Source organism: Lemur catta, chromosome 13 (assembly GCF_020740605.2).
Source record: "Lemur catta isolate mLemCat1 chromosome 13, mLemCat1.pri, whole genome shotgun sequence".
In the NCBI taxonomy this organism is placed as follows: domain Eukaryota; kingdom Metazoa; phylum Chordata; class Mammalia; order Primates; family Lemuridae; genus Lemur; species Lemur catta.
The window spans coordinates 47,677,208-47,704,066 of NC_059140.1; the positions used below are offsets into that span (position 1 = coordinate 47,677,208).

The 26,859-nt window shown below is 34.2% G+C and overlaps 1 protein-coding gene across 4 annotated transcripts in view; it reads left to right on the forward strand.

Moving 5' to 3' along the window:
* PCDH9 (protocadherin 9) overlaps positions 1–26,859 on the forward strand; it is an 867,425-nt gene that overhangs the window by 95,084 nt on the left and 745,482 nt on the right. The window lies entirely within an intron of this gene.

Sequence of the window (26,859 nt, forward strand, 5' to 3'; positions counted from 1 at the left end):
TACATTATCAGGCAATTTCACCACCATGTGAACATAATAGAATGTACTTACACAAACCTAGATGGTGTAGCCTACCACACACTTAGGCTTTTTGGTGTAGCCTGTTGTCCATAGGCTACAAACCTTTACAGCATGTTACTGTACTGAATATTGTACGCAATTGTAATATATCTGGAAAAGGTACAGTTAAATACAGTATTATAATCTTATGGGAACACTATCTTTTATGTGGTCCATTATTGACTAAAATGCCGTTGTATGGTGCATGGCTGTACTTAAAAGCTTAAGAATATTAAGCATGGATGGAGAGAAATAGTAATATTTGAGGTGGCACCATGGCAGACTTAACAGAGAGGCCCTTTTTTGCTTTCTGGGAGCTTTAATGTTATCGTAAATGAAGGTAGCATAGATTCCCTGCAATCAACACTATTAGGTCTTTAATTCTTCCGTTGCCCAAGAAGGTATTATCTGAGAACAAAAAATCTGATAGAAAAACATGCCAACTCCTCTCTTCACTTTGCAAATGTAGTACAATTTCTCCTGCTTGTACTTTTCTCCAAGAGTTTTTTGTTTTTAATTACTCCTTGAAAGTTTACTGCGTGTGTTTTCAAATTCTCCTTGTCCATATTTGTTCTCCATCCCTCCCCTCAGAACTCTGCCATTTATAAACCGCTACTTGTTGACATCTCATAAACACTGTGCACTAGTGTTCTTTTTTACGAAGTCACCTTATCTAGTAAAATACTGGCATTTGGTTAGATGTTCAACATGGAAATTTTAGAAAACCTCAAGTTTTATGTGAATCAAAGTGAGAAAGGTTGACAAAGGAAAAAGAAAAGAAAAGAAAAGAAAAGAACTCCTTATAAAACAAGACCTGTGGGCCGGTGCAGTGGCTCATGCCTGTAATCCTAGCACTCTGGGAGGCCGAGATGGGCCGATTGTTTGAGCTCAGGAGTTCAAGACCAGCCTAAGCAAGAGTGAGACCCCGTCTCTACTAAAAATAGAAAGAAATTGTATGGACAGCTAAAAATATATATATAGAAAAAATTAGCTGGGCATGGTGGTGCATGCCTATAGTCCCAGCTACTTGGGAGGCTGAGGCAAGAGGATTGCTTGAGCCCAGGAGTTTGAGGTTACTGTGAGCTAGGGTGATGCCACAGCACTCTAGCCCAGGCAACAGAGTGAGACTCTGTCTCAAAAAAAAAAAAAAAAAAAAAATCTGTGGGAATAAAATGGAGGTAGATGTATAAAATGTAAACTGAATATATGCAATTGGAGTTTACATTATGCTATTTTCCAAGCTATGCTCTGAAACTGAATGTCTAGTTTGAGCTATGACATCCCCCAAGAGCTTCCACCCTCCCCTAAGTCATAGCATTATTAAATAGCAATAAATAAATATACACATACTACAAAATATCTTAAATAATATATTTTATTAATTCACAACAGACATTTTGATATTTCTGAAAGTTTGCTACATCTTGCAATCAATGGCATCTTAAAACTACTTGATAATTTTTTAATGGCATAGGAAATCATAGTACATTGTATAATTGATGGCATTGTACATTCAATGAAATGCATGATTATTAAAAATATTAGTTAACGTTAATCTTTCCTACCCAGAAATGATTTGCATAAACCTAAGCATATATATAAGAGACTGGAAATTTTTTTTCTTTTCACATTTCATTGCCACCTCTTAACTACATCTTCTTTCTAGTTGCTATAGCACAAAAATCAACGAACACAACATGATTTTTTTTCCTCTTTAAGTAATTAGTTGTTTGAAAGAGTTTTAAACATAAAATTGGATGAAGAGTCAAGGAGTTAAACTGCCATGTTACCATGCCAGATGCCACTTTTGCATTGTTTTAAAAGCTCTTGGAGTGTATTTATAGATGGCTTGTTTGCTCTCAGGCATGTTGGTTTTGTATTTGCTGCTGTTTAGGAGTATTTTCAGATGTACTGTAGCAGCAAGCCACCCCACAACTCAGCCTTAGATTCCTTAAAAATGTTCCTTTGAATTTAAAGAAAAAAGAAAGAAAGGGAAAAAAAAAAAAGCTTTAAATGAAGAAGAATGCACATGTTTAGAGGAAAATGTAGCAAGAGAGAATTAGCTGTGGGACCAACATTTCAATGACTCTGATTCTCCAGGGTCACCTTACTGCTGCGTGAACAGCAGGGCTAGTGATTCCAGGTCTCTTTGGGAAGACCATGAGTATGAACCATGGTGAATTAGAGTGCCAAAAAGAACAGCTTATTCTGGATTATTAAAACAGCTAATTCTGTGATAAAGGGTGATTTATATCACTTATTACAAGTTTGTGTTTTTATCTAAATGAAATGACCTATATCTAAGAACCTCAGGGAGTGTTTTGAATTTTAAATTCTTCTGAATCCTGATCTGCTCTATATTGAAAAAGGGGAAAGAACAAGATACAACCATAAGGGCTTTTGTTTTTTAAATTGAATATTTTTGTCAACATTGACTTGCATAGTTTTATCAAAAACACTTGGAGGCAATCTTAGAGGATTTAATAAAAAATAATCACTTTTATAAGAAGTTAAATTGCTCAACATCAAACATAATTATTGGATATACATAATTTTAAAGTCATAAAAATGCTATTGATTTTGAATGAGATTATGAGTGGGAGTCTTCCAGACTGGCTTTAATAATTTTTTTTAATGAAACTTATCTGTCTATAAACACTTATAGGCATCTTTAGGCAGAAGTCTTTCCCATTCTACCCTTCCTGTGGACTTCCTAAAAGAACACATAAGACTTCTATATATTCCTAAACTAAATTAGTGCATGAAACAGTCACTCTTTTTAGCATTACTTTTGATTAATTCATTGTGTGAAGAGTCAAGCCTTGACTATTAAGATATTTTCTTAGCAATGTGCTTTTTTTTTTTTTTTAATAACCTTTCATTTCTAGATGAACAACACAAGAAGAGGCAATTCAGTCATTTAGATAAAACACAATCTGCCTGCCAGGGAACCTGGGTTTGTTCCAATTCTCCTCTTAGGCAAATCTTTTTTCTCCCTCTGATACAGACCAGGGTTCTATAGTGCACTAAACTAATGAAAAGGGTTGTCTTTTTCTCTAACATTATGACATAGAATTTAGATTTGAAATTATAGAATGGTAGAGTGGAAAGGAGACCTATAGTTATATAATCCAACTTTTCAAGCAATGTAAGAATTCCAATTCAGAATTCCTTATAGACTCATTCAGCCTCTATGCAAATGGATTCAGATATATGAAATTCATAATTTTTTAAAGAAAGCATATTTCATTATGGAGCTTCAGTTATAAATAAAACTAAAATCTACTTCTATGTTATTTTTGTCTGTTGTCCCTATTTCTAGCCCCTGAAACAGAAGTAGATGGAACAACTTTTCTCCAATTTAAGACCCATCAAAATTTTGAGGCAGCTTATTATGTGCCCTTCTTTTATTGTAGATAGATCCAGATGCTACATTTCACATTTATTTTATATTTTATTTTTGAAATCTTGCCTTTCTTCTTCAAAAATCTGATACATTCATTGTCTATGGGCATAGGAAGACCCATAGATTGGCTGTGGCAGAGTATTTTTGAAGTCTTGTTTCTCATACTTTGGGTACCTAGTCTTTTTTTTAATTTACCTTTTGAGGAGCATCACTGAAATATCTTACAAGAAGATATCGTTTTAAGCTCCAGTACATAAAATGAACATTGCAGGAATTCAGCAAACACATAAAGTGGTCAGAATAGGCTTCCTGGACATAATTGGATCTGAGCAGGGCCTTGAGGAATACATAGAGTTTTCACTAGAAGAAAGATTCAGGAACATTTTCATTCTGTCTGACATAACACTTTGTATTGAATTCTTGAATTCGATTGATCTCATAATGCATTAAGGACCTCAATATTTTTGATAAGATACTTTGTCAACCATATCTGTAGTTGTATATTTAAAGTTCACTTATTTTTTAATGTCATGTTCTGTAATTTTCATAAATTACTATGAACTTTTATCTCATTCATTTCTACCATTGCAGTGTTAAAATTATTTTTAATTTTTGATGTTATCTGCCATTGTTGTCATGAACTATGTGATACCTTCTATTTGGCACATATGCCTTCTACATCTTAATTTAAGCTACTGCTTTAAACATGGGGAAAATGGAAGACCTTTGGAGAAATGAGGAAAAATTTCTTGGAAGGTATAGCTTTTTAATTGTGGACTGGAAGGTGAGCAGAACTGGGGGAAGGACACAGGTAGAATGGGGAGTATATTTCCAATGATCCAAGTACATTCTTGGAAGTGGGAAAATACAGTAACATAGTTCAATGGGAGCACTGGTTGCTCATTGGGAAGAAATGAAAGTTGAAGTTCAACTAATGTCCATTCTTCCTTGTTTGGATAGATGACAAAAGCAACTTTAATTTTCTAACTCTCCAATTCTCCATACTTTTGTTAAATTTAACAGTAGAAATTTCAGTCATATCTATAGGTACATAAAGCAATTTGGTAGATAATTAAACTGAACTAGACACTTGAGTTTGTAATCCTTACGAAGAGAAAGCACTTGCTTTTTGATGTATAACAGCAGCAGAAGTTCCAGGTAGGCATTCGACTGACTTGGTGTGGGGTCTCATAGTCAAACCTACAGATAGGTGTGTTAGCAGGAGTTGACTTCTTATTGAAAGGCAGTCTTCTATTATCAGAACAAGGATAGAGGTATGTAGGGCCTTACAATGTCTGTTGAAACTGGAATTACATACTTACAGTAATAATCTCTGTCTGAGAGGCACGTATCTCAGGTAAAATCCTAAAGTCCATGCTGAGCTGCTGTTGCAGCTAAAGATAATCATTGAGATAGAAACTGAAAGCTCTGTGAAAATAAGATGAAGACATGTATTTAGTTGTTTTTTTTTTAATTTTATATATTTCCAAAATTTTCTCTGAACTTTCCCTATTTTTGTGCTACACTTCTCCATAATCATTATTAATGCTTTCTAATAAGTGATATTGAAAACTATTGTATTACCAAGATTCTGTGAATGTGATATTTTCTGACCTGGTTTAATAATAACAGCAACCAACTGTAAGGTTAGAAATTAGGATGTCAAAAGTTCAGAAATGTATGTATAAAAACTTAGCAGAATTTGCTATTTTAATAATATGTGTTAACCTTGTAAGTTTAGGAAAGATGGTAAAGTGTGGCTTATTTTTCTTTCAAGTCATTTCTATTTTCCTGCAGCAATAACCAGTCATAGAGGGGAAAACTATCTCCCATGATCAGTAAGGATAACTTTATGTCACATCCATCTCAAAAGAGGTAATATTCTAATATAGCCACTTCTTTCATCCCCTCTATAATCCTCACTTTGTGATAAGTAATAAATTGGAAACTAAAGGTCCAGTTATACTTTAAAATATAAGTCTAAATTTTCTATTTAATTAAAAAATATGTTATCTGGTCTAAACTATAAGTACAGTAAATATGCACCAATTTAGAGTATGTGATCTTTTTTTCTTTATTCTCTTTTGTTATGTCTGTATTTTAATCTATCAGCATTTTATTATTTTTAATTGATATCTTACTTTCATTTCCTCACTGAAAAAGGCATTATAGAATATTAAAACTATTATAACATCCTTTAAGCCATATGCCATTTTTGGAGTACTAGACCTATTAATTTTAGATAATTCATACATGAAAAAAAGACTGTAGAATGACCTTATTTGCTACATTTAGAATTAAAGACATGTATAATTTTGCATTATTTTGTTTTGATTTTAAATACTTATTCATCTTTGATGTGTTTTGTTTCTGGTAGCAAGATGATATCAGAGATATATTGAAATAATCCTTTACTGAAGAGCTAAGTGACTACATCTGTCTCCTGTTTCTTTCTTTGTCTGTGCAGAAAGTGAAAATGCTCATTCATAATAAGAAAATGTAAGTCTGGTAGGCACCAAGGTTTTAATATTTAATTTTCTACATTATAAAGCAGACTCTTCTCTGCCTTCCCATAAATGCAGAAATGGATAAGATTAATTAAACATTAAACCATTATTCTTCGTAAAAGAAAAGTCCATTCCTATCATGTCTGATATACTTTCTTTCCAAGGTGATCTTTTCCCAAGTCTAACTTTCATCTCTTTTTTAAGGTTTTTAAAATAATTAATAATAAGGAATGTAGTAATTTTACTGTCGTTTTTCTCTTTTATTTTTTTCCTGGCATTATTTTGGAAGACTTTAATATGAATTATGAATTGAATCCAGAATATATAATTTGTTTGATATTATCAGACCTAGCATTTATTCACTTATTTTGTAGTAGAACTGTCTAGAAGGATGAAAAACAAATTTGTTTTCTAGCTCTTTTAACTATAGAGAATATATATATTCTCTCTATAATATATATTTGATTCTTACCTATATATATGGTGTATATATATATATATATATGTTATATATATATTTGATTCTAGGTAATAGCAGCTGAATGTGTCCTTAGCAGAGAATCTTGTTAAGGTTCATAATTATATTGTTTTAACCAGTGACTCATTCCTATATACTGATGAATTCACAAGGTAAAAAGAGCCAACAAATATTGGGACCAAAATATAGAGTTGAATAAAGCTAGAATATTGGTTTGAAACACACACACATATATGTTTTTCATGCATATAACTTTCATCATGCATTTGTACTGTCTAACATGTATAAACAAAACTCATAACTGCTTGCACCTTTTAAACTGTGGGCATAATTACCATGAACATAATTATAGCACTTGACGGATTCTGTTCATTGCAAAGGGGTTTTGTTTTCCTCTCTCCCCTTCTTTTGTTAGGCAAGGTTAGAATCTATACTCACTGTCACATGGTATGTCTTCTGTACTTTATAATGACATGGAAGAAAACCCACAGAAACATTTCAGCATAAAATAGAAATATAACACGATTGCTTATAATTATTATTAATAGTAAGTCACCACACATTGTTATCAGAGGATTGACTTCTGTCCTGAGGTGGCATCAAGTTAAAAAAAAAAAAAAAATGAGTTTCCAATAGTTAAGTGGTTAGGACCAGGCAGGAGAATATGTCTGCCTTTGGGAAGAGACAAAATGATTAGATAGACTAAGCTCAAACTTACCTCTACTATCCCCTTTCTGACCCTTTGTAAGAGTAGTTATGGCTTCAGCAAATCATTAAACAATGTACCACTGAAATTTCTTTGAACAGGATTGTAAGCTACTAGCTGCTCCATCCTTCCCTCCCAGGAGGCACTTCATATTGTAACACAACGGGGAAGCTCAAGATCTCCTAGGGGAATTCAAGCAATGGAAATAGGTGTTAACATCATCGTTTACCCACAAGACTTAACAGAGACTCGACTTCCTATCGTCCATACTTTAACGGAAGCAAAAGTTTACAACAAATAATACAAACTAGGGGTGAAATGACAGAGGGAGAGAGTAGAAGGGTGATAATAACCCCACTGAGTGATATGAATTAAATGAAAAAAAAAATTAAAACCTAAGGAAGGTCTTTGTGGTACCCAACTGCCATAACTTTGATTAACCCTGCTGTGTTTCAGCACCAGGTCATGTGCACCCTTTGACACTGTTTCTTTGAGATGTCAGTCACATTTCAATAACTTTTCAGCATGGGCTTGTAAGTCCTGTCTCTTCATTGACTTTGAATGAGGCAGGTTGCTGGTGAATGCAGCCTGAAGTGTCACTCAGAGATACTAGCATTGTGTTGCCTTTGATTGGTGTGTCTGGGGGTTGTGGAAGAATTCCAGCATATCCAAATGTGCTTCCCTAAATGCTGAATATCTTTATAGCAGAGCTTTCTCCTGGAAAATCCGCTCCTACCCTTATGGTGATGACTTGTTCTTACAGTGCTCCCTCTCACTATAGATGAGGTACAGCCTAAAGGGAGGGGTAGGTTCAGGGGACTTGGGAACTCAGGCTGTGTTTGCAATTCTGATTCCCACAAGCCTTTGGGGCTACAATTTAACTAATGTATCACATTAACTGCCACCTGCGGAGCCTATCTAGCAACCTAATTACTTTGATGAGAATACCTCTGTAATACCGTCCTACTTGGCAAAAACAAGTGGTGCTAAAAAGATCCCAGAACATCCAGTTCATCTGGAAAAAAAAAATAACAGAAGCATTCCCTTCATTAACAAAATGACAGACTTATAAACAACTGATTTGCAAATTACCCTTATGGACCAAAAAGTGCTCCTGTCCCAAGAATTAACTCCTTTTCAAAAGATGGCATCAGCTGTTGATATCCACACTAGTGTGATTAGAAAAAGTATGGCTTTATATTTATTTATATGTGCGTGTGTGTGTGTGTGTGTGTGTGTGTGTGTGTCTCAAATACAGAAAATCTTGAAATTGAATTCAGAGATGGCTGAAGTAACTGGAAATGCCTAAAATGCCCTTCCCTATAGCACAGGCCTTTGTTCTGTTGTAGTGCCAGGAGGGGACACACACACACACACACACACACACACACACACACAAGTACTCTGCAGTGTACTGGGTTATCAGGGAAAGAACCACCACCAAGTTCTCCCAAACTTCCATTTTCACGCAGAGAAGTATGCCTAGGCTGGGCATAGCTAGACCAGTCGCAACAGGAAAAATACTCCCAGGAGCAGACTCACTGCCATTGTGATGTAAATAGGGATCAAGGGACAGAAACATCTGAACAACTATGTACAAATATAATTTCATGTCCATAAAGTGACCTTGGATGGGGATAATTTCAGAAAACGCCCTGGCAAACTGTTCTTCCATTGAGTTCATGAGGTCAGGTGAGTCAACCTCTCCTGAAGCCAGAAGTAAAGCTGCCTCCCTGAGCATCTGGATTTGTCTCTCATCATTAGAGACCAAATTCAACTAATTTAATATTAATTTCAGTAAGGAATATGTTTTTATAATACAAATATCTCTGGGTCCATCATAGGGCAATGGTAATTTATCTATTATTTTCTGCATAATTCCATTTTTTTCCACCTAACACATAGCAAAAAACAATGGACTCAATGAAATAAAAACCTTGATTGCCATGGAAATGAAACACCATGGCCTAAAACAGCTGAAAGACAGTAAGGATATTTGGGAAATCCCAAAGTTTCCAAACTTTACAGTGCCAAAATAGTTTTAACTATTTTAAAAATTTGCCTGAAGTTAGCCCTGTTTCTCCTCAAAATAAGGAAACTTGTGTATTCTCTTCTTGGCCATGCCTGCCTCCATGCTGCCAGTATATAGGATCATTAATGCCTTAATCCATAATTAGTTAATTACTAATAGGTTAAACAGACCTTTGTGAATTATCCCTGGCATCTAACCACTATGTATTACGTTGTTTCCATATTTAAACAACTGTAAAAACACATATATTTATAAATTGATATTTTCACTACACAGATCTAGTGAGTGCTTATTTAAAAGAAATAAAGTTTCACTCTATTTATGAGTATGCTACAGTTTGCTAAAGAACAATGCTATGGGTTGATTGAAATAGTTAAATTAAAAATGAAATAGCTTCAGTATAATAACCTACTACAGCCTAGTGGCTAAAATCTCAGGCTCTGGAGTGAATTGTTATAAATTTGAATTCTGACCACTACTTACTAAATATATGATGTGACTGGGTTTTTTTTTTTTTTAACCCTTTTCACCTCATATTTCTCATCTGAAAAATGGGGATATTAATAGACCACTGGGAATATTAAATGAGTTAGTACAAGTAACACAAAACAGTTAAGGGCATGTGATAAGCTCTTGATAAATGTGAGCTGCATTTGATACACATATATATTCATAAAGAAGAATTTTTTAAAAGAACACTATAGTTGGCAGTTGGCAAAACAAAAGGCAGAAAAAATCAAGACCCTGTGAAAATGTTAATCCAAAACAAATTAATCTAAAACAAGAATATCGGAGAGACCAGTACATTTGAATATATGAGAGGTGATGATGGAGCACATAATCTACATTTTATTGAATTCAAAACTAAGAAATAAAGTCCAATTGCAGCTTAGACTGGTTGATGGTGATATTTATTGATAACAAAACAGATTAGTGACAAAAGTTCAAAAATCTCTAGTTCTTGGTCCTCTCTGCTTATTCACGTATGCTGTGTTCAAAATTGTGCTGTAGTTTTATCCATGGCTTATTATTTCTATAAAAAAGGTAAGAGGAGAGATTCTTCCTCACCTGCCAGTTTTGTTCCCTTCTACCTCAGACCAAGTAAAGTGACAGAGCTCTTAATTTAAGCCATGCCTTGTGTACCCATACAGTGTGGGTATGGGAGATTTGTCTCTTACAAGCTTGTACTAGCTTTCCATTGGCAAAAGTAATACACGTGCTCTGTATGCAGGCTGCAATATATAACTCCACAGCTTGAAATTCACATCTCTCCGAGGCCCAGCGGTTGACTGAAGAGAGTGCTGACCTAAAAGGTAGGAAGGAAAAACAGGTGAACATTTTGTGAGTATCTGCTCAGTGTCAGGAAGACACTTTACATCCATTCTTCCATGAAATCTCACACATCTCTGAGCACTCCAATTTTGCAGGGAAGGAAACTCACTGAGACTGAAAGACTCGCCCCAAATCAGAAGATTCATGAGTTGTAGCACCAGGATTTGCACTGTGCACTGTGCACTGACTCTAAGCCCAGGACCCTCCTACTCCTTCCATATGACCTGGGTTCTAGTTCCAGGCTTGTCACAGGCTATGATAACTTAACAAGTCACACTCCTAATGCGTTAATTTAGCAAGCTGTACCAGGACCCATCTGGAGCTTGGGAATAGTTAAATTAGTAAAATCCAATGAGGTGAAACCAAATACATTCATGTCATTAACGTGAATGCATCACGCAAAAGGGACCCAGAAATCACTTTCTCAAAACCAGTGAAATACTTCTAGCCCCACAGGTATAAGGCTTTCTGAACAATTTATTCCTTTGCCATGTTAGATGGAATCTACTCCAAACAGCAATGATTATGGAGTGGGCGTGGTGGGGGGGGTGGGGGGGCTGGAGCGGGCGGAGGGGGAGATTTAAAATCCCAGACAATCCAAAATTTCCTTCTGTTCCCACTCCTTCTAATTCAGTATGTATTTCAAAACAAAACTCCTTTTGCTTTGTCTTATCTCCTCTTCCTCCTCCAAAAATTTAATCAAGACAAAAGAGAAGCATTGCCTTGTGAGGTCAATAATCTACACCAACAAATAATACCTCAGAAAAGTGGGGTGATATGCTGATAGCTGTTAGGTTATGAAATTTAATAAAGAACAGCGATGCTTGAAAAGTGCTTTGAGTCTGTCATAAATTAATACTGGGCAACCAACAATATGTTTATTGTTTTACAGCAAAGAATTGATTAAAAAGCCCCGTAGGACCATCTACCTTGTTACAGAATTAATTTTTAACCTGTTTTGCTACTTCGCAAGATTGTAAGCTGCTTGAGGAAAGATAGCAGGTTATTTATTTTCTCTTATTTTTTATTACACCTATGATATTCCCATATACATGTTGGGTTTTCACTAAGTGTATATTAAATTCTTCAAATAAATATATATGCTTACTACATCTGAGACACCTTCACTAGTGATTTATCCAGTTAAGTTTAGAGTTTTCATCTTTTTATTTATTTTTCATGAATAGCGAAACCTGAGCATACTTAAAACTCAGTTTGATCTTCCTTATCCCCAGTTGATAGCAATATGGCGTACGAGGGGAGACACTGCTTTGACAATATTTAGTAGTTGAAGAGTGCATATATTATACTGTTTTTGAAACCATGGGTTCTTCATTATTTAGTATTTAAAAATGAACAAAGAAGTTATAACTCAAAATAATTGTGTAAATTACAACGAAAGATTTATATTCAGTCATAGCTAGACATTATAGCGAGAATTTTGCTAATTTTTCCTTTAACTCTTCAAATGATGCATATTTTGTGAATTAAGATACTGTTTGGGGAGATTCTTTAGTACTGAGCATCTCACTAATTAATATAAAATAATGTATATATTAACATATAATATACATACAAATAACAGACATTTTATAATCTACTGTTACACAGTGTTTTATGAAGGAAAAGTAGAGAAATTTACTAATTTATTGGAATTTTTTTCATCATTTCTTGGAAACTTGACTTTTTCAATATTCAGATCCTATTCTTTAATATCTCAAATTTTGTTTAGATTAAATAAGAATGGAATGACAAATATTAAATTTAGTTGTAGGTACAAACTCTCTCCTAATCATATTTTAAGAGTTTAATAATCATACTAATCAATGATGGGTATCATAAAATTACTTTAGTAATACACATATCTGAATAAAAGTAAATCAAAGAAGGGCTTAAGATAGTGCTTAAAATGAAAGATATGAAAATGTAGAAGCTTTTCTCTCCAACCATGTGTATGTTTATAAAGGATAGGGAGCATCTTTCTTTGCCTTAATCATGTGAATAGAGTTGCTATGTTGGAGCACAACCAAGTCTTGATTTACTCTAACTGGGGATAGGCTAGTACAGGAAAAGAAGGAGTTCTGGGCATCTCTCAGCATTTCTTGTAAGAAATATGCTGCCCTATAAGTCTGCTTGAAAGTAGCAAACTATGGCAATCTATTTATTTGTTTTCTGCTCCTGGAAACTTAACTTTTGTAAATCAGGTAATAATATAAAAATGGGTAGAATAAGGTTCTTTGCTGCAACATATCTAGAGAAGTGAGTAGATTTTATTCTTCCAAATTTGAAGGGAGGAATCAAGCAAATTTAAAAGTGATTATGTTAATATGTCAATGAAGAAGTGAAAGTATGAATGAGAAAGCCTAAAAAAAAAAACTTAGGAAATCTTAATATTAATTTTGATTAGCTCTACAGAGTAACTGTTTTCAATATTTGTGTCACCAACAAAGTCATGACAGACTTTTTCTCCAAAACAATAAAATTAATTTCATGGGTAAACTAATCTACATATTAAAAACAATATTACTTACCTGATTTCCCTGGAAAACTGTCTGGTAAGATAAAGTTACATTGTGCTGAATAGGATTCTTTGCTTCCTAAATGCTAGTTCACACTGAGCCTTAACTTTCTCATCTGTAAAATGGAGAGAAAGTATGCTTCATGAGGTTATTTTTGTAATAAACTAGAAAATGTGTACAACATGCTAAAGAAATGAAGGCATTCCAAAGATATTGTTCCTTTTTCTCAGGCATCTCTACATGCGAGGAAAATGATCAGTGCTTACAATTAAGTGCTGTACTTTATTTATTTCTATATTAATTTCCTTTATTGCAGTTGGCATTGTCACATATGTAATTCAGTTATTTATAAATAAGGAAAAAAAGACAGAAATCGGAAATATGGATCATATAATAGGTGCAGGATAAAGTAAATAAATCAACTTGGCCATTTTTCTTCTTTAAAACAATGCGTTTAGAATGTATTCATCATAACCAACTATACCATTAAAAAAAAAAAACACAACAAAACCGACAAACAAAAAAAATCTAGAGATAGGTGAAAATTGAGGCACAAGTTTGTTCCATGACTTCTATAAGAGGGCATACGGTTATTTAATGGCAAAACCAACATAATGCCAAATATTTTGCACTATCAAATGCAGACTACTTTCTACTTTGTAACAAAAAAATTTTTCTTACAGACACAGCAATAGTCATATGATCTTGCATCAAGATAATTCTATGTATTGCTATAATACAAAAACTTTTTCTAACCAAAAATTCTGAAATAAGTATACTTTTAAGCAACATTCTCTTGAGATCACTGATAATATGTAAAAAAGATTAGTAAGAGTGATACGAAGTAATGTGGAAATGGGCAAGAAAAAATACTGTAATTATTCTGTATGGTGAAGGGGAAAAAATAGCTTAAGATACCACAACAAAGACATTAAAAGTTAACATTGCTCCAGGCAGCAATATGTTGCAATTCTCTGGCAGAACACAGAGCAAATTTTCCCAATCCCAGTACAGTAACTCATGAGGCCTGCAGGTTCAACACATTTTAAAATGACAGCTCGTTCTCACTGTCTGCTTGAAGGACAAATAATCGGATTTTCCAGGAGGGGCAAGAAAAGGAGTGTGGACATCCCAGACTACATTTTATAGCCAAAATAAATCATATTTGCAAAATTTATAATGTACATTGACTTTTAGACTTGGTATCATTTCCAAATTGTATGAAGTAAATATTTATGTAAAGAAATACCCTGAAAGTGATGATGATGATTTTATTATAGCTTTGTATATCTGTGACTGTCCCACCTCTCTACTCTGAGTCATTTGAGGGACTAACTTTGTCATTAATTTGTATCTTCAGAATCTTGCTTAGTATATGCTAGAAAGGCAGTACTTAAAGAGATTAATGAGTAGGTAGATTTTGTTAACAATGGAATGTTTCTTCTCAATGGAATAGTAACTCTAGTCCCTTTTCCTCTGCAGTGGTCCAAGTGATTTCCTCAAAATAAGGTATTTTTCAGCTGTTTACAAAAACAATATGCTGGTACCTTATTGCAAAATTTATCTATTTTGCATCACAATACATGAGAAAGTAATTTGAAAACTGTGAAGAATGACATAAATGAGAAAAAGAATGATTAATTTATTTCAGCAAGTATTTAAAAATGACCTAATATTTGGCATTGCAGATTCAAATATTAATGAGACCTAATTTTTGTCATATCGGATGAAGTATTCCTGTGACTAAACAACTGATGGAATGTGATTGAACTATGATCAAAGAACTTTATAAGCAATGACAGAGAAATTGAGTTTATTGTAAAGGGGAAGAATTAGAGATAATTACAGAAAAAGTGATGCTTTGAACTGGATCCTTAAGATTGGGAGGTACAAAGGTTAAAGGAGAGGGAGAAAAAGGAGGAAGGAGTGGGTAAGTAAAGCTAAGTTGTTGTGGCAGAAAAAGGAATTAAACCCTCACTTCTAATGCCTAATTCCAGGGATTAGTCATGAAGGCTGCCAAAGATTCACATGCATAATGGACAGTTTCTGCATTCACAGGGGTGGCCTGTGCAAAAAGGAAAATCGATGTTGAACATTTGATTATAAATTGCATGTAGACTCAGATAAGAACAATAATACAAATATAAATGCCTTTTCTGGATGCACCACCAGCCTTCTTCAGGACATTAACACAGGGCTTTATTATTCCTTTTTAATGCATGGGCATGATATGCAACAGAATGTAGAAGACTTACTTTTAATTCACACACAACATACACATTTAGGCTTGAAAATCAATAAAAAGTCTTAAATTCTTCAAAATTTCAATATGATTTTTGTTCTTAGGGATGGTATGAGATTATTAAAGCAGTGGTATGTCAAGTTATAGTATGTATCTGGCTCACTCCGCCATAGCATATCCTAGTTATTTAAGAACTATTACAAATCATTGCTTGAGCAGTTCTAAAATACGTGGGCTCCATCTCTAAGAATAGATTGCATCATTTGGTCAATCAATGCTTAGGTCTAAGGTCTACTCCTGAATCTAGAAGAAACAAATTAATTTTTGTCATTTTCCTGTGTAAGTCAGCCACACTTCCTGTTTACAGTTTTTCAGTGTTTACTTGGCTCTATATTTTGGTCCATGACTCGTATATTTTTTGCTAGATTATTAGTGAGTAGCAAGTTCTGCATTCATTTATCTTATATTAGACAATATAGACTAATCTAAATGTCATTTGAAAGATATATATATATATATATATATATACATAATTTTTATTTTTTTATGGAGATAGGACCTCACTCTGTTGCTGGGTCTAGAGTGCTGTGGTGTCATCATAGCTCACTGCAACCTCTGACTCCTAGGCTGCAGGGTCCTCCTGCCTCAGCCTCCCAGGTAGCTGGGACTACAGGCGAGTGCCACCACACCCAGGTATTTTTTTGTATTTTTAGTAGAGACAGTGTCTCACTCTGGCTCAGGCAGTGAAAGATATTTTTAATAGTCATATTTAGTTTGTTAAAGGGAGTAAAATTTATAGAGAGCTAAATAAACTTGCCTTACTAATGCAGTGGTAGTTTTCATGACACCAAGGAGAAGGATGTTTTCATCATAACACTTGTAAGCTAGCTCCCATAGACGACTGCTGATAGAAAATATGTAGATACATCATACATTTTATTCCTGGTGAAGATCCAGGAGATCCAAATACAGCTAATTAAATGGTGATGATAATAACAATACCATCATTAACAATCAAATTAAGAAGCAAACTTTCAATAAAAAAAGAAAAGAAAAGAAAAAAAAAAGAAAGAAAAAAGGAAAAAAAAAACACCTCCCAAACTTTGTAAGGCTTTAGGCCAATAATGGATTTTGGGATGGAAGCCTTTTGTTTTTCTATCCATTAAAGCCTGGATGAAAGGACATTCTGTTTCTTACTTGATATATTCTAAACATGATCTTACACAGTTTGTGCTTTAATTCACTGCTATAAACCACCTGCTACTCCAAAGAAGATGTTTTAAATCCAAAGCACAGCTAAATTAATACTCATATGATGTATGCCAGGTCATATAGCTTTTTTCTGAGCAAATAAACTAATTTAAATAAGTTATTTGTTCTACATTCAGATGCTGACCCTGGTAAATGGTGGTGACATCCAGAAAATTACTTGTTAGGAAAGTGTATTAGGTTGTAGTGTCAAGGTGCTGCAGTGCTATATATTTTATATATGTGTGTGTGTGTGTGTGTGTGTGTGTGTGTGTGTGTGTGTATGTATGTATATTTAGAAGCTTGATTAAATTTTGATCCTAAGTTCAGGCCATCTTCAATTGAATATTATCATACTTTCTGGCTTCTTGCTTTGCAAAAACTATGACCAGTTGGGAAGTTAATTTAAAGGTGTACGTGTATGTTTTACCTCGCTTGGCTTGCAGGAAGTCATATTTATAATAGATCTTTCACAGACAAAGAAAAAATGCTGGGAGCTCACTTTAATGAAGCACAGATAAACAAACAAAATCCATTATGCCATATGGCAATTATGCCATACGATTGAATTTATTACCACATAAAACTGTTGGCTTATGCATTTCACAGTTTTTACTATACATATCTAGTATTTTTAGAGGTTTTCTGTAGGGTTAGTTGCCCAGAATTCTATACACACACACACACACACACACGGACACACACACAAAGTCCTTGTTGCAGGAAGTGTAGGAAAATGAAAACAAACTAGAACAGTGAATAAAAGTACAGACTAGTTCTCTTTCAGTCCTTCTATAAAACAAGTGCCAAGAGCTAGGAAACATTTAATCTAATGAATATAACATTCTGTCTGTTCAGTTTGGAAAGATATATCCTTGTAGCAGGTATCTGCAGCAGAATTTTCTAGAGTATGTGGTCTTTGGTTTCTAAAGAGAAAGTAGATACTTTCTTATCTTAAAGTGATTTAACATTGCCCATAAGAACTCTTAACTGCCAGTTAGGCTGCTAAATTTTACTGAGTTCAGACAATCTCAGTATTGAAATTTAAAGTCATTTTTCATTTATGGAGTGATGTTAAATTTTTCTTAAAATTTCATATATTCTAACCCTGGTCATCCAGTCAACTTACCCAAGCTCCTCATGGAAACTATGCTAACGTGTTCTTTTTGGGGGGAGTCACCAAATAGTTTTTGCATTTTATGTGGGCTATCTTCAAATCCTCAAATAAGTTATATTTGAGATTTGACATTTTTATGACTCAAAATCCTTTTTAATTTACACCCTTAATTAGGTCACATTAAGGAAAGTGATTTAAAAAAAAAATCCAGGCCGGGTGCGGTGGCTCACGCCTGTAATCCTAGCCCTCTGGGAGGCCAAGGCGGGCGGATCGCTCAAGGTCAGGAGTTCGAGACCAGCCTGAGTGAGACCCCATCTCTACTAAAAAATAGAAATAAAAATGATCTGGCCAACTAAAAATATATATATAGAAAAAACTAGCCGGGCATGGTGGCACATGCCTGTAGTCCCAGCTACTCGGGAGGCTGAGGCAGGAGGTTTGCTTGAGCCCAGGAGTTTGAGGTTGCTGTGAGCTAGGCTGACACCATGGCACTCACTCTAGCCCGGGCAACAAAGTGAGACTCTGTCTCAAAAAAAAAAAAAAGAAAAAAAATATCCAATGCAACCATTCGTCTGTGAAAATGGACATTTACATTATTACTCCAGATAAGATTGCTCTCTGTGGTTCAGAGCCCCTTATGCATTTAATAAGTGCAATTTCATACCATGCATACATAGACAACATTATAAATAGCATTCAGTGTAACTTTTATTCAGGCTATAAATTTATACTTACTCTTTTTCCTTTCTCACTCTTTCTTTCGTGTTTCTCATTTTTCATTAAAGCTACCTTCAAAATAAACTGAAAATGTGATGTTCAGTGATGCTTATGTCTAGAGCTCATCACAATCCCCTCCCCCAAGAACAAAGCTGGATGTGAACCCCCCTTACTTCCACTTGGATATGCAGTTTGACTTTCTCAATGGAGTTGGCAGAGATCCTTAAGACTGAAAGGGAATTCTTCAAGGAGGACAATAGTGCTTTTCTTTGGCAGTAGGAAAAGATGCAAGAGAACACAATTAATTCCCTCCTCTCCCCTTCAATGGCTCAATTCAGCTGGGCCAGTTCACCAGCATTTTCAGTGATTGGCATGGAAAGGAGTACAGAAAAATGGATCTACAGAACTGCTCCTCAACAGAGACAACTCACTTATCTATGACCTGTCAAATTTGCCATCAATTAGTGTCAGTATCATAAGTTCTTTAAAAATTGGTCAAGACACTTTTTTCCTGTTTTTTTTTTAATTGATTGTGTTCTAAGAGTATATCCTCAAAGTTCATCTTCCTCCACTATTAAGTTTCTTTCTTTTATTTTTTAATGGATAATGTAAAAATATGATGATATAAAGTTGTGAATAAAGTTTGGCCTAGCTCATTTAGAAATGGAAATTCCCTGAGAGCAACATTAATAATGGGTCGACACAGTAAGTTTACTAGAATGAGTTTGACACCTTGATTGTGTTTCTGAGGTGCATTTGTTGTTGCTTTGGGGGAAAGTATGTATATTGGGTTCAACAGAACATAGAATTTTAAATTAACCTCTTATTGTCCTCACCTGGAACATGATAATTTCAAGCAGTACTTTATTTTGTGTGTATTTATGGTGAGTGGAACAAAGAAATAATAGGTTTGATTTTATCAATATTTGCCAGCCTTATTTCAGTTACTTGAGCCTAAAGTGGGGAAATAGTGACTGTTCACCCATAGGTTTTGTAGGTATCTTGAATAAGCCTCAGCACAAGAATTTTTTTGTCAAGTTGAATTCAATAATAATTTATCCTCTTCAGATTCTAAAAGTAGAGCCATTAATACTTCATTTGGAGGGTATTTCAGTTAGCTCTTTTATTATTTCCCTCCTCCTCCTTCCTGATAGATGTTTCAAAGAAGCAAGGAAAATCTCCAGATGACTTTCAGAAGTTACACCAAATTTTGTCAGGATTTCCTTTCTAGGTAAATAAATTAAAAAAAAAATAGAGAAATGTAACTGAAAGTGATTTATAAGTATGAAGATAATATAATGCTTTTATCTAATTTTCTCTAATTCTGCATAGCTGTTTCCAGCATTCTTTGGTTGATACTGTGATCGATATCAACATACCTAGGCTTGAGGATGTCTTTGAGTTTTCACATACCAGTAATAATAATAATAATAAGGTGCTCTTTCAATATAAAGCATCTAAGAGAAAGAAGGTGAATAAGATAATTTTTATGGTCTTTTTTCAGATCATATTACTCCTCCCAGGAGGTCAGCAACTTAAAGCATGTTGGAATAAGGCAAGAAGAAAACCAACAATAGGTTATTAATAGTAAAAAAAAAAAGTATTTTATTTACTTACATTGATACTGCAAGGGGCTCCTAATACTTAGCTTCAACTATTGTCAGTCTATGTTGGTTGCTTGTATTTTCTCATTTACTCATCTCGAAATCATATGAGATAGGAGCTGATGGTATTCTCATTTTGGTGACAGGAATCAAAGACATACTGATTTAAAAATACAAGGAAGTTATATTGTGTAACCCATTTTTCAACTGATGAAATGGCTTCTGGAAGGATTTAAGTAACTTAGCCAGGGCCAGATAGCTGGCAGCATCTGAATTCAAAACCAGACAATTGACTAGTGATTTTGGTCCTAATGACTAAGAAAAGCTGCTACTCCTTATGAAGTAAGTTGATAAAGAATAAAATTTGAAAGAATATATATTATTATTCTCATCCTGATATACAATGAAAACATGTTGAAGTTTTAATTTATTAATTATTGAGGAAAGCAGTAAATGATAATATCTGGTCCAAAGGAGAATCCCAAATATCATACATTCTAGTCAGATAAGGAATGCTGAAATAAATTTACAAATAGATACAAAATTGGCAAACCAAGTCAACATCCAGAGGGGGATAATCAATTGCATTTCACTGGACACAATTTTCATTTTTATGAATAAGAACTAATTGCATTACTAAAGGTATTAATCACCTTTGCTGAAAAGCCATATAAGAATCACTTTATTCCCACAGACACCTTTATTTCAGGAAAAAGATATGGAACAGCAACAGCAAAAGAAAGATTTGTGTTGAAAAGGGTCCAGAGATATCAGGCACAAGCTCTTTTTTTTTTTTTAATTTCATAATATTATGGGGGTACAAAGGTTTTGGTTACATAAATTGCTTTTGTACCATTTGAATCAAAGTCATAAATGTGCTCATCACCTGGATAGTGTGTATCGTACCCAATAGGTGTGAATTTATCCATCCCCTTCTCTCCACCTCTCACCTGCTTGATTTCCAATGAATGTTATTTCCATATGAGCACATAAGTGTTGATCGATTAGTTCCAAATTAATAATGAGTACATGTGGTGTTTGTTTTTCCATACTTGTGATCCTTCCCTTAGAAGAATGGTCTCCAGTTCCATCCAGGCACAAGCTCTTTTGTCCTCCCACCCCTGAGTGGGTTACGTAAAACATGCATTGTTCTCAGGACTTGAACCAGCACCAGCTTATAGGCAAAGCATCTCTGTGCCAAGAAGCCCAGAGTTGGCTCGGAGTGGGAGCTGTGCTGCTCACATACGTACATCCCAGCTACGTGACCAGCATTAACATTGAAATCCCACCGCAGGCTTCCCCAAAATCAGAGGCAAATTATAAATCCAATTATTATTACTAAACAATGCTACCAATGTGATACATCCTATTCAAAAGCAACGTATGGAGTTATGGTTATAGAATATCAGTTATCTATAGTTAATAGATTCTATAGCACTGGGTCAGTAGCTGTAGAAATTAGCATGTGATAAATCCAAACTAGCTGAAATTACCCACATTATGAACTATTATTTTTTTACAGTTTAAATTCTATCTGTACAGAGGTGTAATAAAACAAAACAAACAAAATCTCTAGAAAGACAATGAGATAACAATGAGGAAGAGATAACACAGATGGGTGAAAGTAAAGATGCCAACTAAATGTCAAAGTCTTTCACAATTTTTTCATATAAAATGTACTAAATAATAAAGCAATTTCTATATAACGCCAGTCTAACCAGATATAAGGTCAACACTCTAGACAATATTCTCCTTTTGTTTTTATCTAGTACCAAGTTTTCCGATACATGAACACAGTTATTACTGACTTTTTCTTTTTTTTCTCCCCTCACCTCTTAAAGATTTTAGTTTAAAATTAGGGTGCACAGAAGGTACTGTTACATAGTTCTGGAGTTCATTTAAAACTCTTTATTTGCAAAAATAGTTGAAATTTTATATTCATCAATATCTTGTCTTATAGAGTAACTGTGCAATATATTCCTTTAAAGGTGTTTACAACAAAGAATATGTTTCTCAGCTCTTCTTCATTTGCCTCATTCCATTCATTTAATTAAAAAAAAAAGACTGTGAGAACAGATTAAACTATGTAACTGCAGATGCCTTACTGAACCTAAATGAAAATATATTTCCCATAGTTTGAAACTTTGAGCTTTGTGTAATGCACATATTCTCAGTGGAGAGATGTAGCCCTTAAGATGGCTAAAATTGGTTCCTGGGGGAGCAAATTCTTATTCTTTGTATGTATAAAGTACAGATATACATAAATAGATATATACTTTACCTGTGGCATTACAATTTCATGGCATCGGAAATTTAAAAAAATGTCTTAAATGCTACTTAAGGAAGAAATTTGTTTTTATTTAATTTAATTTATTTATTTATTTATTTATTTTTTTATTTCAGCTCATCATGGGGGTACATAAGTTCAGGTCATATACATTGCCCATGTCCCGCTCATCCCCCCGAGTCAGAGTCCCAAGCGCGTCCATTCTCATTCTCCATACAGTGCACCTGGCACTCATCATGTGGTCATACCTCCATCCCCTCCCCCCCCACCTCCCCGAGTCTGCACCTTCAAGCATGACCATTCCCCAGAAGGTGTGCAACGCACTCATCATGTAGGCATACACCCGAAATGTGTTTTTAAAAAGGTTGAAAAACAAAATTCTACTGTAGTTAGTCTATAGGATAATGAATTACAATATAGTCAATTGATTTTTGTCTACTTTTTTTAACACTGAATTAACCAAATGTTTTGACATTGAGCCCACTTAACTCAGACTTTTCATCTGAGTTATAATGAAGCTATTTTATGCTCTCTAATTTGATTCAAAAAAGTAAATAAATAAAACTTGGGTGATATGGTTTGAAGCATCATTATTGGTGATGTACAAAATTCAACACCTTGATTTTTAATTAGCTCTATCCAGCAAAACAAGTACATTTTATTGACTTCCTTGGTGATTTCATTTCTTAGTGTGTTCCAGGTGTTTGATAGGAAGAGTTGTGATGGTTACTGTATCAAAGGAAAGCATGATTTGGCAATGTAAACTAATGTAAGATGTTCCTGTTACCATATGGAACATGAGTAATTAATAACGATGGAAGGAAGAGTAATTACATCACTTGCAGTTTTTTGAGAAATATTCTTCATAGCTGACGATGTGGTTGAATTTATAAGATATGAAACATTGGAAATCACCTGCATTAGGAATGTATTCAACATTTCTCTTTGCCTTTTTCTAGAAATGCAGAGGATACATAGTCACAAATAATTTTGTGTGGGTTTTAAAAATAAATGTATATTTATCTAATTAAGATTACAGGCTGATTTAATCTATTTGACTACTATACTTTTACTCTCAGTATTGTATTATATTGTGAATTTGAAATTCCAATGAAGTCTCAACCTGAAGGCAGAATATTAACAAGGAAACAGAGTCTAAGAGTAGGAAATGAGATCACACCAAGGCCAGTTATATGATTTTAACTGAAAAATGAAATATTATACTGAGATTGGGCTAAAGTCACAAGGAAAAGGAAGCCCAAATATATATATGACATTATCTTGAAGAGGCCTTACATATTTTTGCATTTTAATCAAATAAAAAAATGTTATTAAGTTTATCAAATGTTTGAAAAATCTGTAGCTTCATTTTTTTAAAATTCTTTGACAGAACCTTAATTAGTTACTATACTTTATTAAGCACTCAAGCTGCAGTGCAAATGAGAACCCCTTCCCTGTAAGACTTGCGATGCTGAGGATGAAAAAAGCAATGTACACGGAGAGTTGCAGTAGAGTGTATCTGCTGTGGATAAGAGCTCTGCTGCCGAATGCAACACTGGGTTTAAGTATGGATCTTCCACGCAGGACCTATGTTTTCTTGGACAAATGTTTCTTTATCCATTAAATGACAGTCATAATAACTGTGTCATAAAGCTGCTTTGAAGGTAAATACTTATCATGTGCCAAATATGCTGCCTGGCACAGATTAAGAGCTCAGAGTAAATTAATAATAGGGATAAAGAAAATGATGATGGGAATGATATTAATAATAATTGGTTACAGGGCATTGTAAGGAGTACTGATCAGAGGCACACGTGAAAGTTGGATCCTGACTCTAATCCAAGCCAGTTACAACTTAAGTGCAGAAAATGACACAGGTGTAGTCTAAGTGGCAGTATTCTGATACTGAATTGCACTAATAAAAATGTGTATAAAACTAATGTGTTTACTGATAAAGTGAAAAGGATAGAGGCATGACACAACGAATGGTTGGATTAGTGATTGGGTAAACTAACTGCATCTAAAATTATGTGGGAATTTCCTAAAATTTAGTCTCAGGTTAGAGCAATAACATCATTAGTTATATAAAATTAATAACTTTATTATAAATAATGATAATGGTGGCATGTAAAGCTTAATTAGCATAACGAGGTGAAAAGTACATATAAGCTCATATTTTCTGTAGCTACTATAGTTTGTCTTCTGTTCCACTGGTCTTATCAAAGCCACTCAAAAATAAGACTTGACATGCCAATTTCCAGTGACTATCCCACCTCCATTGAAATAACTAAAAATATAATGCCTTTAGAGAAAAATGAGTGGCAGAAAACGTCTTGTTAATTTTAAAATGAACAACAAAAAATAAATAATGTGAGAGTGAATATTAAATTTCTCCAGTCTTCCCTTAAAATAAATGTTGGTGGTAGTGTGAGGAATTTACTATTTTCGCAACGGGTCATTGCTTGGCTGGTGTTTGTTATTTAGCCCTTAGAGTATAACACACATGTGTGGTGCAGCCTAAGAGTAGTCCCCTTGGCCTAGTACTCTGAAAAACACATGTGTTTGTTTATTGGTTCATGTAAAGTCTTTTTTTTTTTTCTTGAGACAGATTCTTGTTCCGTCACCCTGCCTAGAATGCAGTGGTGTCATCATAGCTCACAGCAACCTCAAACTCCTGGGCTCAAGTGATCCTCCTGCCCAGCTTCCCAAGTAGCTGAGACTACAGGTGCTCGAGACCATGCCTGGCTAATATTTCTATTTTTGGTAAAGTGGGGTCTTGCTCTTTCTAGGGCTGGTCTCAAACTCCTGACCTCAAGCAATCCTCCCCCCTGAGCCTCCCAGAGTGCTAGGATTACAGGTGTGAGCCAATGTACCTGACCTCATGTAAAGTCTCATATAGCCGGAGGGATTACTTGCCTAAAAAAAATATAGAAAATAATCATGTGCTAATATCTCAAATGATAACAACTATATCTTAATTCCATGTGTTTCTGGACTTACTAGTTCTCTTATTTTGTATTCCAGGTTTATGCACTTAATGTGACCTCTTATGCTTACTTTACAAAAAGAGACTTGAAAAAAATATATTTGTATACACATATACACACACAGAATCAGAACTTCTTACTTCATTTTGGTTAAAGAAATATTATTCCAAGAAGCCATCATACAAAGAAAAACTTGTGTGCCATATAATGAAAGGGGCATGAGATTTAATTAGATCCCACGGTTTATTTGTTCAGACAATCAGTCAGTCAGTATGCATGGAGTAATCACTTGTTCTACATGCTAGGAACAGAGAAGACATTGGCTTCATGGAATTTTCAATCTAATAAATAAGACTATAAACCTGTGAATAAATAATTTGTATAATTTCAGATAGTGATCATGACTATAAAGAAAATGAAGGAGAGTAATAAGATAAGAATAGACTGGGTGAGAATGCTTTATTGGAGGATAGTATAAAACTAAGCATTGGCCTAGAGTCAGAGAGATAAACATAAATCAAGGCTCAGCCATTTCCTGAGTATGTTACTTAGATTCAATGAACTTGTTTCCTTATCTATAAAAGAAGGATCACACCAACCTTGTAAAATTATCATGACATTCTAAATATTAGGTGTATAATGCCTAGTGCATAGGAGGTCTTCAATAATTGTCAGTTATTAAGAACCATTCAATGATAGTCACACAGATCCTTCATATAGTTGTTTCTTTTCTATAATGTCTCTTTTTCTAAGAATTGCTTTTTTAAAGGCATCATAAACAAAACAATCAGGTGTGTGTATTTAACTTTTAATTCTCAGTGGAAATGAAGTAATTATTCTGTGGTCGTGGGTCTTTGTTTCTCTAAAATAGTGCAGAGAGAAGGTGGTCACATGCTCATTGAGTATTTTTAGAAATTATTTTATCTCAGTTTACTTAGTTCAAATGCATCATTACTGGCTGGCATTTCAGGGGCCACCTGGTTTATCATCTGCACAACAACATGCTGTGTGACTTTAAAAGAATCATTTCCATATTTTAATTTTCTGTAAATGAACACTTTTGCATAGCAGCTTTCCATATGATGAGCTTAAATCTAGATTACAAGGGCTCTTAAAATGTGCACTTACTTAGATGTTGCTTTGTTGGTCTACTTATTATTTAATTCTTTCATTTTTGTGTCTAAAGCATCCTCAACTAAATTGTCAAGGCCTTGAGATCAAGAACCCATCTACATCTTTATAATATTACAGAAATTAGTACACAAAATAAGTGTTATGTACATAGTAAGTGGTCCACTTGTTATGGTTAAATATAATGATATTACATAAAGCACTTCAAGGGTCACATTGTCCTTTTACCAGGGATATATCACAGATGTCTTGATATTTCATCTCATAAATAAGAATAAATCAAAGCTTCAGGATGCAAAAATACCTTGTCCCAAAATTAAATAGAGACATATAATAAATAATTACCCAGCTTTTTTATTAACACAGAAGAACTATTTTGAAAAATAAAATATTTTACTATTTCTAAAATAGTTTAAAATCTATTTAAGTTTAGCCTTACTGAAGATATGTTTTGAAATAATTCTTATGTCATCATGACACTAAATA